This window comes from Etheostoma spectabile, chromosome 8 (assembly GCF_008692095.1).
Source record: "Etheostoma spectabile isolate EspeVRDwgs_2016 chromosome 8, UIUC_Espe_1.0, whole genome shotgun sequence".
Classification (NCBI taxonomy): Eukaryota; Metazoa; Chordata; class Actinopteri; order Perciformes; family Percidae; genus Etheostoma; species Etheostoma spectabile.
Window position 1 is genome coordinate 20,346,209 of NC_045740.1, and position 13,766 is coordinate 20,359,974.

Sequence of the window (13,766 nt, forward strand, 5' to 3'; positions counted from 1 at the left end):
TTTTTTATGTTCCACTCCTCACAAACCAGTGTGATCTCCACAGGGGAGACTAATCCACTCATCATTCTTAAATTGCTACAAACAACCTTAAGACCCCCCCCATACAAACAGAGAGCGAGGCAGTCCTGCCCTTTGCTAAGAGAGATGTATATACCTCTCTTTGCTGGCATTAACCCTCAGCTTGGAGCATTGCTCTAACAGTAAAACACTCACACACATTGCCAACACACACCTCTTTGAAGAGAGAGCAGAGCTCATGTTGTCCAGAAGGGAGAGCTCTAGAGGAGGGAAGCGGAGGGAAAAGATGGAAGAAGTGGTCGTTGATCTAAAAACAAGGTTTCTCTGTTAATTGCCTTGGCCCCCACAGTGAAATTAAACTACAATCTACCAGCACATTAGCCTGATAATAAAAACACAACAACCTCTCCCTTCTTTTTCAAAAAAAAAAATTAAAAAAAAAATTTAAATTCTACCAGGGGTTCTTGGAAGAATAGGATACTGCAACCGAAATTGAAAATCAATAGCAAAGGGGACATTTACATTGAAATAGCAATCATCTATGCAATTATCACATTGTTTTTTGCTTAATCAATATTTGAGTGCATGCACTGAAAAAAATAAACTGGCCACTTGAGTTTCTAGGGCTGAATGTTTGGCTGTACTTTTATGTCTAAAGTGGCTTTGTTTTTTACTCTAGTGTTGATAGACATTAACCAAGACCAGATATGAGTAGATGCCAGGACATAATCTACATTAATTAATCACTTAATGCAACACCCGTCAAGCACACTAAATGACCCAAATCAAACTGCCAAAATGGTTGCACCAGGATCATTTGTGTCGGGCTAAAATACTGGAGGTGAACCCTCCAGTATTGACTTTTAACATCATTGAGCGGTATGTGAGGCCTTTCTCTTTAGGACTACCGAGCCCCACTCAAAAGGTTGCTGAAGACTTTGAGGAGGACAGCAGGACCAGAGCGGCTGAGTGGACTGGTTATGTTACGCACTGAGGATGAACGAGCAGATCTTTTTTTAACCAAGAGCAGATTGAAAAGGACAACAAACTCACTGATGGATGTAACTTTCTTTGCAAAGGAGAATGTCAACAACCACCGTGTTGCCAAGCAACATAGCATTAAGTGTGTCAAAACGTGCGATATTTCACTCTGAAATGTAGTACAAGTATCATGTATCATAAAATCAACATAACTGAGTAAAATCCCTTCAAAAGATAATGAAATACTTGAGTGACAATACTTAAGTAAAATTTTCCAATATTCCTTTTATCCCATGTTATCAGGTATCAGTTGACATAAAATAAAATACTTATAGCAGCATATTTGACGCGGGAAAATGCTGATGTCTTTTCAATTCACCACAATGATGAACACACCCATTACAGATTTTCAAATTTTTCCCTCTCTTTTGCTCTTGATTTTGTTTCCCGTTGGGCATCTTCAATCACACCACCACTGTTGCCACCAACAACAACCAAGAAAATAAAAGTTATTGATTTTTCACTCCACTGTGCCATCCAATAATATAGTAACACAAAGGCTATAGAGTTACTGACAATAGGCAGAAAGCAGAGAGGTAAAATACCTTTTTACACAGCTCTGATATATGTGGAGGTCGATACATGCCTTCCTAGAAAACATAGTCCCTACAGTCTAAACAGATGGCAAAGACTGAAACACCGTGGAGTTCATCAGGCAGATGTGATCTCTATAGGCCCTGTTGAATATTGACACTTTGCAAAAAAATTACAGATTCAATTGTTTTCTTGTGTTCTTGCTTCTTTTTTCTTGCTCACTTATATTACATTAAAAGCTATGGTGTGTGTGTGTGTGTGTGTGTGTGTGTGTGTGTGTGTGTGTGTGTGTGTGTGTGTGTGTGTGTGTGTTAGACATCTCTCTTTCATGTCAGTCTTTGTTCAGTAAAAAGGGCCAGGTGAAATGGACTGGTGAATTGCCCTTGTGTACTTTCTCTTAGTATTTCCTTGTGTGTGTGTGTGTGTCTGTGGCAGTCTGCAACACAGTCTTAACACAGTCAGTGTTGACTACTGCTGAAGCTGAAAACTTTCACCATCATCTTCATTTGTCATTCCCATCTTTCTCTCACTCCCTCTTCCTCTTTTCTCTTTTTCATCAACCATCATTCAGCGAGCCATGCTTATTGTGCCCGACTCCAAAGCAGCTGCGCCTGAGCTTTACCCTCCGAGGACGGCAGAGGGTTCCCTGCTTCCAAGGCATCAACGCAAAGAACCAGCCAGAACAGGCTCGCTAGCTGGTTCCCGGCTTGCAGAGAGACACATTTCCAACAGAATTGGTCTAAAGGCCTCAATAATGAGCACTATTCAACTCCCATAGTCAGGGGATGTGAGGAGAGAGGCTAGAAGGGTCAGAATATTATAGGAGGAGAGAGGTAGAATGTAGAGAGTGGGGAAATGTTGAGAATGAGAGCATGTGAAAGAGTGATGTTGGGTTTGTAGCCCCATTCAGTTTTGTAAATTATAGTTAATTTGTCCTGCTGTTGAACACACTTTAAAGAGAAAGTCCTGACCACAGTCCGGACCTCCACTGAGTCCTCCAGCCCAGGCTTACATCACTACGGCCAGCCGTAACGGGGAGCCAATGGAGGCTGCGGCTCAGCTAGTCTGAGTCAAACGGAAAGGCAACAGGGAAGGGAAACTGTTTCGGGAAAACAGAACTGTCACGCTCTTAGACACGAATACACAAAGCAGAAGAAGAAATGCGTGACCCCACGTGCATGCACACACAAATCTTAGGCTGTACTAAACTAAAGCTAGGTCAAGCAACAGACCAGAGCGCCACAGCAAACTATCAGCTTTACAAATGCATCCACGCTGTCAGAGCAAAAGCAAAGTCAGCCAGTAAGAGGACCAGCTCTCCGTGTAGGATGCAGACCGTGGAAGCTGGGGTCAATGAGTTTACCTAGCAGGTCAGAGAGGCAAAGGGAGTACCTACACAGTATTGAAAATGACAAGAAGAGATAGGAGAGTGAAACTATCAGATATTTACGCCAAAAAAGACTACCATAGCATGCCACAGCATTCCAAAACAACATATCCACAACATAGGATGATATTGAGAGGCCAAATCAACTTCATATATATATTCTGTATGTGTGGATGTACTTGTGCTATGGGCTTAAGTGGTGCAAGACAGAAGAAAGCAAAGAGCTCGACTAATGGGGTACCGAGAGACTCTAAAAAGAGAGAGAAGGAAGAAGAAAGAACATGAAGAGGATGGGAGAGAATTTCCTTCCATTAATTATTAAATGATGGAAGGAAATCTCACACAATAAGGATTGCAAATAAGATCTGTTCATTCTAGACCACAGTGGACTTAATTAATTACTCTGATCTTGTTTTTCTGTTGTTAACTTGCGTAACGTTGCTGCTAATATCATCCAAATAAAAACTGTCTTCATGGCCTGAGGAAAAAAAAACATGAACAGCAGCAGAGAAGCACGCACACAGATGTGACAAAATAAGGCACACTAATTCAAAAGTATCTCTGGCGCTGCTGTGACAACAAACACAACAACCAGGACACCGTTGCCCAACTTTATGTCAAAACATGTTTTCTTCTGTTGCTTCTCATGCTTTCCCTTGTCACCAAAGCGACACAAAATGAAAAGAACACACAGTAGCATGCAAATAGACCACTGAGATATTTAATTTGACCCTGCAGTCTTCTGGTAACATTCCCAAACTGCTGCAGCACCTCAAACTTGACTGAAGAGACGAAAAAGGAGAGAGGCTGCAAGACTGGGAGCGAGCTGTAGAGCTTGTAATAAAAATCCCACCTACAAATGAGATCTCCACAAGAGAAGAAGCTTTTCAACAACCTTTAAAGCCTGAACCGTTAGCTAAAATATTACACCTATTTCTGCACAGGGATATATATAACTAACCCATCTAACTCTAACTTCACCCCATGGGGTGCAACATGTGTCAGTCAAGTGGGGAAATGGGGTCAAGCTTCTCCTTTTAAAAGGTCCCATGGCATGAACATTTCACTTTAGGAGTTTTTTTTAACATTAATATGAGTTCCCCCAGTCTGCCTATGGTCCCCCATTTTAAACAAGCAAAGTGGCAGTTGGTCAAGGCCACACCCCCAGCCTCCATCTTGTCCCCCCCTCAAAAGCTACAGACTCAGAAATGGCACATATTAAGGAAAGCCCATTGTGGGACTGGCTCCAGTGGCTGTAATTCTGCACCAAGGCTGAATTTTGAGAAAGAGACTTCAGATATGGTATTAGGAGATCACTAAGGTCTATATAAGGGGGAGCAAAGAGCACCATGTCATGGGACCTTTAACAATACACCTGTAACATTTTAGGAGGGCTAGAATAGAAGCAGGATTAGTTGAGGGAATAACAATCACAAGACTAAGAGGACATGAAAATAATACTAACAATTTGTAATTGGCATCTATTTCAACACCCAATTATTTCAACCCATGGGCTCTCTTGCATTGGTGGAGAAAGCACAGAGCAACAGAGGGTAGATGACAACGTCCCTCGTCAGACCCTTTGCAGCGTGCGAGGGCTGCTTAATGCAGTCACTGGCAGCCGCTGTGGAATAGCATTCCATCTCTCCGCTTTCCTCTCTCCACCCCTCCGTTCCTCCATCCCTCGTTCCCGCCATCATTATCGTTGCCACCAGATAGCAATGATGCAGGGAAAGCCGCGGAGTGGTCCCCGTGTCCCACACTCACTACCAGAGAGAGAGCAAGACAGACAGTAAGGGGAGGGTGTTGAGGAGAGAAAATCACCATAGAGAGAGGAGAGGGACCGGCTGTTAGCGCTGAGTGCTGGGAGTGAGGGAGCAGCACGGACGGGTGAAGAGACGTAGATGGAGGGGAGAGAGAGAAGAATAAATGGAAAGAAGGGAGAGAGATGGTAGTCTTTATGGGACTGATGTGTAATAAACTGCATGAAGGAGCCTTGAGGGAAACCTTATTTTCTAGCTCAACACTCACCATCTCCAAGAGAAAGAGACACACACTTTAGACACGAGACACACACACAGACACCTCTGAACACTGTGTGACTCATAATCCTGTTCATATAAGTTTTTACATGTCAGTGTGGTTGATTAAATATGCTTGTGCGGCAGACAGTTGCGGATGGTATACAGCAATACATTCTGGGTCTTCTGTGATGAGCTGATCCAAATCTGATCAAATATTTGCCATCTAACTTCTTTTTCTAGTTTGAAATATTTAGCAGTGGGGATATAATAATCAATCATCATCATTTAAAGGCTACACCAGCAGTTGTGCCTTCATCATAGAACCATTAGATATAAAATATTGAATGGTCAGACATTTTTGGAAGCTAAATATTCCAGGATTCAATGACTTCTTTTTTGGTACTGATAAGGTCAATCTGGGACTAAGGGGGAGAGATACTAACCTTATTGGGAAATGGAAAGAATTTTTCCGTATTCAAAATCCCAGAAACTTTAATAAGAGAGGGCTGAATAAGGACTGTTATAGTGTATTATTTTTGCACTTTATTAACCACATTAAAAGCAACAGTTCAAAATATTGGGAAATATGTTTATTCACATTCTTGCCAAGATATAGATGAGGAAATTGAGGAAACTTCTCTCATGCCTGTATGGAAAATATGAAGCTTATTATAATGTTAAATCTGTACACACGCATACACACCTCTTTGTTTGATCCGTACAAAAGCAGAAGTGGACAAACGTTTCTAGGACATGATTGTACTTTCAGAAATGTTGAACTATTCCTTTAATATATATTTATGTATATTCCTATTTCTGTGGCTGTTTTTTTGGAACAGTCTGTTCTTTTAAAAGGTCCCATGGCATGAACATTTCACTACTTTTTAACATTAATATGAGTTCCCCCAGTCTGCCTAAGGTCCCCCATTGGCTAGAAATAACAATAGGTGTAAACCGAGCCCTGGGTATCATGCTCTGCCTTTGAGAAAATGAAAGCTCAGATGGACCGAACTGGAATCTTGCCTCTTATAACCTCATAAGGGGCAAGATTACCTCCCCCTTCTCTGCTTTCACTGCCCAGAGAATTTGGCCCACCAATGAGAGAGAGACATCATGGCTTTCAAACAAGCAAAGTGGCAGTTGGTCAAAGCCACACCCCCAGCCTCCTTCTTGTCCCCCCCTCAAAAGCTACAGACTCAGAAATGGCACATACTAAGGAAAGCTCATTGTGGGACTGGCTCTAGTGGCTGTAATTCTGCACCAAGGCAGTTTGTGTGGTACTTTTTATTTTTTATGCTAGGCAATGCTACATTTTGTTAAGTACTTTTATTTTGAAATGCCTGTGTTTAAGGTGCACTTTCAGCCGTTGTTTGGTGCATTTACAGGCTTGTGCTAAAAAAAAACAAAAAAAATTGATGAACGCCCTGTGTCTAAACTCATTGGTTAAATGAAGAAAAGTAATTTAGTTCTTTGTTTACGTAGTTGAATCCTGAGTTAGCTTCACTATGCTTTTTTTGTGATCAGATATTTTTATTTTATTTTTATTTAAACAATTAAACTGGGACAACGTATAAGTGAAAATTAAAAAATACATAGAGGAAAGACGGGGAGGGGGGGAAACCTAACAATGACACAACGGAGCTCGCAGCTCACCAACAAGACAAACAAAAACACACACAAACAAACAAAAGACCTTGACAGAGAGATGGACACAAGATGCATGGGCCCAAACACATGCACTGACAACAGCAAGGGGGGCAATAACAAAAGTCTACAACAGGCACTTTAAGAATCCAAAGTCCACCCCACACTTTCTGCTTTCGCTATGGCTTTGCAAGCTGGCAATGACTAAATACATATCTTGTTATTATTTAGCACAATAAGAAGTGCCATCTAAAGCATCAGCCATAGTCATTTGGAAGGACACAGACACACACAGTGCACAGCGAAATAGTTCAAGGTCAGCTTAGTTGGTCGAGCGTCAGATGGAAATCCATTAGTCTTCCCTTCGACAAAAAGCCAGTGGAGAGGTGAAAAGAGCATGTCCATAACAGCTCTGTGGGGAATAATAATGTATGCTTTATTAATCCTGCAAGGGTAAACTACAATTAACACTCGGTTGTTATTCCACACAGGCCTGAATTACACACACGTGCTCAGTACATATACATGCACTAATAGAGAGATGTCAGAGTGAGGGGGCTGCCCATGGCAAGGTGCCAGGATTTGATGCCTACCTCCCAGGAGGTGAACTGGCACCTTTCCACCAGTCCACCACCACACTTTGGTCCGTGTGGGGACTTGAACCAGCGACCCTACGGTTCCCAACCTAATTCCGTACTGACTGAGCTACTACCACCCCCAAAGAAGCAGTGCACTGGGCTGACAGGTCACTCCAACGCTCCCTTTCCCCCATGGGTCAGAGTACCCCAGGAAATGAATGAATTAAAAAGTTGAATGCGCGACAGCCCTCACTCTCAACTTATGTGCTTCCATCTTTGTGCCTCAGATGTTTTGCCAGATTTTAGAGTTGGTCTAGTTGTTTGTTTTGGTCACATCATCTCTCTGTTCGTCTCGATCCAAATGTCTTCTCATGCCAACTTCTTCGCATCTGCCTCCACCCGCTACCTGTTTTGTCTCTCAGTCTCCCTCACCCTCATTCTCCCTCCCCATGGACCACCCATTAAATATCAGCATGGGGTTTTAGGCAGTAGGAAAATCAATGGAGCAAACGTTTCCCTTAAACACTAGTGATTTTCAGATCTACTTCCAAGTGCAAGAGTTTTGACAAGATTTTATTGATGATTTGGGCACAGTGTGAATCCACTCATGAATAACAGCATGGGAGACACCGAGTCTGATAGGGGAATGAGGCTGCTGCAGGACGTGCAAACCCTTTACAACTCAAAATAAGGAAAATAAAGATGGAGGGAGAGGTAAGAAGAGGAGAAGGAGGGAGGCAAAGACAGATACTGTATTGAAAGAAAAATCACACAAGAGGAAGATGAATGTTTGGAAGGGAGAAAGCTCCTCGCTTCCGTCACTACCCCTTCTCTTCTCCCACTTTCCTCGCTCTTCTCCTCCTCCCAGCCTATTTTTCGGAGATTACGGCACAATGCATCTGCCAGTAGAGACAGCAGCAACACATTGCAATGACCCAAATACAGCAGTGCGGTGTGATGATTGGCTCAGAGAAGGAGCAGGGGTGGGGGGGTGGCTGGGGTGCAGTGCAGCGCATCGCCAGCCGCACATCAGCAGAAGCACCTTTAGAATTCAAACATTTATATAAGCTAGAAACGGTCCGTGTCTCCTCTCATCCAATTATCTCTCCCTTTCTTCCCCCCCCATCTCTATTGACACTCATCTGTTACTCCATCATTCCACTTTGTCCTTCTTCATATCTCTCTCTCCTTCTATCTTTCCTCCTCCTACGTCTCTGTGTTGGTGTTCCCTCAAAGAAAGAGAGCGAGAGCGATGGAAAAGAGATTGAGAAATAAAAATATGAAAGAAGGACGAAAGGAGAGGAGAGCAAAGCGCAGTCATCCATTCTTAATCAAAGCGGTGGTGTAAACATTCTGCGGTACTGCATGACAATTCAGCAAAAGCCAACACACTTGCGCCCTCATTTGCTACTCCAAATTCATCCACAACTTGGAATTCTTGCTGTCTCTCATCATACACAGTATGCCCCTTCCATCATCACCTCATTAGACCGAGAGCTGACTCTCCACCTCCACTTTTCTGTAGAGGTATTTAAGTTGAAGATGAGCGGACTCCTCTGGGGGATTGATGTCCATAAATGTCAAACTTTTGAAAGAAGAAACTGCCTCCAAATCCACTGTATCTCTCTATGGGTACGGAGTGTCTACAGTATACATTTGTTAGCATGTATTCCCATGACATTTGTCTGTCTGTGTATATCGCATTATTGCCTCGCTTATGGCTAGTGAGCAAGGCATTTAAAAGTTAGAAAGTGAGAAACCACCAGGGTTCTTAAATCAATACAGGATTGTAGTTAGACAATTTCCATAATAACTTTTTTATTTGGAGAAAAAATGTGTTTGGCTTGTTGTCAGTGGATGTTGGATTCACACAGCAAATTAGTGTAGATAGGGCACTTGGATAATGAACACATACGACTAATACATGCAACATATCAATGCATGCTGGGAACAATGTATTGGTGAATAAATTAACTGAAATATCATGGATGCAATACATATTGAATGCAGCTAGAGGCAGCAGGGCTGTTCTGCTTTACCGGTGTCAACAGTTCTCTATGACTGTGTGATCCCAGATTTTATGGATTATTCTATTGTTTTTTGTTGATTTCTATGGCAATGGGTTTGGTCACAGGTACGTAATTTTTAACTAACATACTATTTTACAGCCTACTTACCTTGTTTATAAACCAAATCCATCTTATTTTTTGCTAAATACAAGTACAGCAATGTAATAAGCATAATACTGGTTGCAAGAAACACACAATTAAATCATGTTTGAAATCGGTGTAGCAGAGGTTGAGATATTTTGACTGGAAGTCCCTAGTATGGGTCAACCTCCAAAACCACTGGATCCTACATTTCTAGTAATGCAACTCATCTTTCACGAGACATCCCCAGACTGTTAAATGCCAAGGTCTCTGAAACTCCGCATGATGAATAAACTGAACTTTGTGTCTGAAATTGGTAGTATAGACCGTTAAAAGTCCATTGAACAGTTGTTCTAGATTTATATATGTAACATTATGTCTGAGGTCATAAATACTTCAATCAGACCTGAGCCCCTGTTCATCATTCTTGGAATATCGGAGACCTTTGGGGAAATTGGGTGCGGCACAGCAGCACTTTCTCTCTTATTGTTTCACAATAGCAAAGAGATTAATCCTCATCTTAAGGAAGAGCACAACTGTACCTACCTCTAAGATGTAGTTAGAGGATTAACCCACACACTTCATTTAGAAAGGATAAGGTACACACTGAAAGACAGGTTCAACAAAACATGGAAACCCCTTGTATCATACCTCAAAACTACAAATCCAGTACAACAGTCCGCATCCTAGCACACTATATATGACAACTGTACTGGTTTTAGAGTGACGGTCTCTCTGAGTTAGACGGGCAGATAGGGGGTTGGGATAGTGTGAGGGATCGTGGTCTGCCTGGTGGTGTTCTTGCCACCGTTTCAGATTGTTGTTACTTGTTTTTTTTGCCTTGTTTTAGTGTTGTACCACTTTAAGCCTACTGTTTTTTTATTCTTTTTATTTAGTTATAAAAAGAGACTCTCAGAATGTACAAGTATGATAAATCCTATTCTTTAATAAAAAGACGTTTGAAGATAAAAACACCATGATGTAAAGGGAGTCATGCATTTTATATTTCTTGCAGCAATAACAGGGTTTTGTTTGAAATAAATTGAAGACAAGTTAAAATGAGCAGTGATAGCTACAAACGTCGGGGCCAAAAAGAAAACAAACATCAAAAAGGGCTAAATAATAGCCAAGCAATATGGTGCAAGGAGGTGCAAAAAAAGGGGGAAAACAAAAGCACATGATACATAAAATGAAGGTTTACAAAGCTCTATTAATTATTCAATGCAAACTAAAGGAATTGTATGATTTAAAAGAGCACTTAGACAATACATTCATATCATATCATTCCTTTGTGCTCACTCGTGTCTATCCTATTGTGGTGCTCAGGAATCCCTTTCTTTGGATTCCCTACCAGGTCAACCCCCTTTGTCTGTCAAATCTCTGCTGAACGCATATCATCATGTAGATGTAAGCAGCCTCCATGACAGCCAACCTGCTGGTGTCTTCTGGGATACGGTGACAGGCCCAAGCTTCTCCCCCATGTTGCTGCACAGGGGGGAGGGAGGGAAAACAACACAAGTGGAGAGGCAGACAAGTAGCACTGTGTGCATCCCCGCATGGGACAAGAATACTGTACGTTTCAAGCAGAACCCAATTTTTAAGAATAGTGTATTGTTTTCAATCGTGTATGACTGAACTGTTAACATGTCCTTAGAAACCGCATAAAGGGATTGCACGTGCAGATCCACAGAAACACATTTATTCATGTAAAAATGAAGCTCACACACACACACACACACACACACCACACACACACACACACACACACACACACACACACACACACACAGAAAACACACTGGTATAAGCTGCAGCCTTGGATAACGCCACAAGTTAAATTCCTTCAGCGTAAGGTGGTCCACAATGCCACAATGGGGCTGCACAGACCACACACACACACACACACACACACACACACACACACACACACACACACACACACACACACACACAACAGAGCTTGGTTTCTCTGGATCTCTCCCTTTCTCCATTCTTGATTTTCTTGCCACCTTGTGCTCTAAAAGCGTTTCTACCTCTGAGCAATCAAATGACACATTCAAAGTACTGCAATGTGATCACAAGGACACCTTGTTTTCCGTTTCCTCCCCTTTCTCTCTCCCCAGCTCTCTCTCTCTCCGCACTTTTCTCTTTCCCAGGGGAAGTAAATGAGGCCACACTTTCTCTTTTCTCTTATGCGACTTAATCAGAGCGATGACGCTGGTTGCTGCTTATAGAGCAGGAGGAAATTCTTCGCAAAGAGCCCCCTCTTGCACAACACCTCCTTCTTTATACCTCATGTGAATAAGAATGAGTTCATATCTACAAGCGGCACAGATCTACACATTATCAATTGTCTGGCATAATGGCAACTTTTTGCAGCCTCACATTATAGATCACAACAAATCTCCCACTTGCGCATCTGCTGTCCCAACAGCTACTATGTGAAGGTAATCACAATACCAATCCCACACAACTGTGTAATAGGCATCTAATCCCTGGTATGATATAGCATTGATCCACCTCTGTGCGGAGAGGACAAAGCTATTGTTTTATTAATATTGAAAGACAGTTTTCTCATGACCTTTTACCGTCTTGTGAACAGAATTTTTGAACCGGAAACAAAACTCAAAGCGATCTGACATCTGCCTCAGTATCTCCTAAATTCAGATTCATTCAGTTTAACTAAATACTGTTGGACAGAACACTACAACATTCGGGTTAGTTTCATTGCATGACTCCATGTACGGCTGTCACTTCTTATTCATTTAATCATCGAGTGTACGAGACCATCCATTCCCATTCAGCTTCCTACAGATCAATCTATTGGTCATTCTATCCATTTAACTATACCTGACCATGCATTTATCCCTTATGTCTGCAAACATTAAGCATGGGTGGTCACACACTGTCTCAGCAACATGAAAGAGCAGCCACTTGGCTCAAACTTACATCAGTAGCTAGAAGGAGTGCCTCAGGCGTAAACACAGCTACTTCTCATTGAGGAACACAGCTATGTGTGTATTTGCATCTTCCTGTGTTTGTGTCTAAGTGTTTCTGTGCAATTGTGCATGTTTGTGCTTGTCTTTCTGTACATACAAATGCATCCATAAATATGTGTGTGTGTGTGTGTGTGTGTGTGTGTGTGTGTGTGTGTGTGTGTGTGTGTGTGTGTGTGTGTGTGTGTGTGTGTGTGTGTGTGTGTGTGTGTGTGTGTGTGACAAGGTTGTGCTATTCTGTCTAGAAAACGATGTGAAGCAAGAAGATTTGCGAACACCCGGAAGGAGAATCAGTATGGAAACGTAGCTTTCGGTCACAAAGGCACCTAGAGATACAACAGTGGCGTACGTGAGTGGCTAGTGTCGAGCTTTACTCGGCGCCTGACATACAAAACAGACTCTAGAAACAACAACTGTGGCTCAGTGAATTGAGAAAGAAACCCCATAAACAAAAAAAAGATAAGAAAGCCAGGCAGAACAAAGTAGAGGAAACAGAGTCAGAAGTGGACAAGTACACACAACAGCAGAAAGGAGAAGAAAAAAAAGACAAATTGGATGTGGAATGCCCTCTAAAACATAACCAATATTTTCCTCTTTGGTCTGTATTTTGAAGAAAAATAAAGCTCACTTTGTCCCTGAGCACAGCGAGACCAAATCAATAGCGTTCCCAGTGCACAGCTATTATTTTTCAAAGGCTCCTGCAAGGAGGAAAGAGTGGAGTGTGTGCAATGATGTACTTGTCTTCTGCAGCACAGGGGAAGACACACCACATTGGCAAAATGAGTTTTTGCAGGTAATAGGCTCTGATTGAGACAAAAGACGCAGTAACACAGAAGATCAAACAACCTGAAAACAGGACGCCTGTCAGACGTACATGTAAATCAAACCAATCTCTGACATTAAATGCCTAGCCAATACATAGATAAAGCATTCATATAAAGCCAAGTATCACGATAGCTGATACGAGTAGTATTCAAACAGTATGTGTGTATTGATGTCTTGGTTGTGCTGAATTTTAGGTGTGTGTTCAAAGTTTTTCTCTCCCATGAGATACTGTATAACCTATAGAGCTGCTTTGAAGCAGCACTCTGTTTGATGTGACACACACCTCCAGCCTTAATGTTTCCTTGTTCAGAGCCAGCAGCTTTTAACTCTATTACCCTCCTTTTATAATAACACACAAACACCTGATGCACACACACACACACAGAGACATTGCACACTCCCAAAACAATCCCATTCTTTCATTCTCTCAATGGTTTTCCTCTCCTCCCCCACTGTCTGAGCAGCACCACAGTCAGATCACAAACCTGGCAGATGATTCACATCTTAGCAACCAAAACCTTTGTATCAGCTGGGCCACAGCCCCCACCTTAGTAACTGTCCCCTTCATA

At 42.1% G+C, this 13,766-nt stretch overlaps 1 protein-coding gene across 1 annotated transcript in view; it reads right to left on the reverse strand.

The window, feature by feature from the left end:
- Positions 1-13,766, reverse strand: part of LOC116694022 (serine/threonine-protein kinase BRSK2-like) — a 143,684-nt gene that overhangs the window by 71,911 nt on the left and 58,007 nt on the right. The window lies entirely within an intron of this gene.